The sequence below is a fragment of the Polyodon spathula genome, unplaced genomic scaffold (assembly GCF_017654505.1).
Source record: "Polyodon spathula isolate WHYD16114869_AA unplaced genomic scaffold, ASM1765450v1 scaffolds_2966, whole genome shotgun sequence".
In the NCBI taxonomy this organism is placed as follows: domain Eukaryota; kingdom Metazoa; phylum Chordata; class Actinopteri; order Acipenseriformes; family Polyodontidae; genus Polyodon; species Polyodon spathula.
Genome location: NW_024474431.1, coordinates 1,736 through 3,000, shown reverse-complemented (window position 1 = coordinate 3,000; position 1,265 = coordinate 1,736). Strand labels below are relative to the sequence as shown.

Genomic DNA, 1,265 nt, shown 5'->3' with positions numbered 1-1,265 from the left:
GACAAAAGCTTTACTTAACAGTGACCGTTCCAAGCAGCTTATCAGTCACAATTCAAAAATATCAATACTGCTACTAATAATATGAACTTCCGCTTGTCAAGTGACCCCGGAGATTGGTTGTGCCTCCATGATACGAGTCGCTTGCACAGTTTGCATTCAACTTTATTTTTTTGCTTGTCTGGGCATTTAACAAAAAAAAAAAATAATTCCAAACAGCAGAAGGGTTTCAAGACACGTCTTTTCACTACAGCTTACACTCTACAACGCTTTGCTGTCGAGATGGCGAATGAAGCAATTAAAGGTTTGCCTCTGGATAACTCAAGCTGGAGCGGGGAGGGGCGGACAGGGCTCAGTTTTCAAAATTAAAATGATTAGTGTTAGCGTATGTTTTGTATGTTTCAAACATATTGTACCATAGCACTTTTCTTCCACTGTCTTGTACACGAGGTATTCAGTACATATTGTACTGAAGCAATACAGCCACTAGAGGTACGAGTCCAGTGCTCTGGATACTACACCCTGCTCCACACACGGCAGCGGCGCCAGAGGTGTACATAATATATAACTATTTGGTAGAAGATTTTACTAAAAACTTTTGTTTACATAATATGTATTATACAAATCGAAAGACTGAATTCATGACAGTGACATTTAATGTGTGGTTTATAGCATTCAGACATTGCCAAACAGTTTCTGTTAATAGGAAAAACAATATAACCACACAGTGAGCGCAAGAAGCCCTCTGTCGAACCTTCGAAGGTTTAAAACAATCTTTGAATCCCTGGCTAACGAACAAACATTCAAACAGAAGCCTAATATCTGGTAATCTAATTTAAACGGCAAGTTCAGTTTAAAAAAAACTATCAAAAATTGCAAGTCCTGGCTATATTTAAAGTTATTACCAGCAATAATCACACCTCGGATTTTCCTCATGGGCTACAATGCTGCCACTGCGCAAAACCAACTACCTTCCCACCCGTGAGACACCACACTGAAACCCCTCCGCTCTGCAGCTATGGTAACGGAACACATGTTTAGATAAAACTAGTCAGATGAAATTATGTCTGTGTAGAAAACACATCCATCTGCAACACAACGTTGAGCAAGGGGTTCACAAGATATAAACTATATAACTTAGTTTAACTGTTTAAAATGTACAGAAATGTATGATGGGATTCGGATACGCAAATGACGTGCCCGGGCATGAGCAAATGAGTTTAGCTCAGAAAACAAGGAAACGCCCATCTGAACGAGGTAAAATATAA

The 1,265-nt window shown here is 39.3% G+C and overlaps 1 pseudogene; it reads right to left on the bottom strand.

Annotated features, from left to right (window-relative positions):
- Positions 1–848: 848 nt before the first annotated feature.
- LOC121311115 lies at positions 849–962 on the bottom strand (annotated as a pseudogene).
- Between the last annotated feature and the right edge of the window lie 303 nt (positions 963–1,265).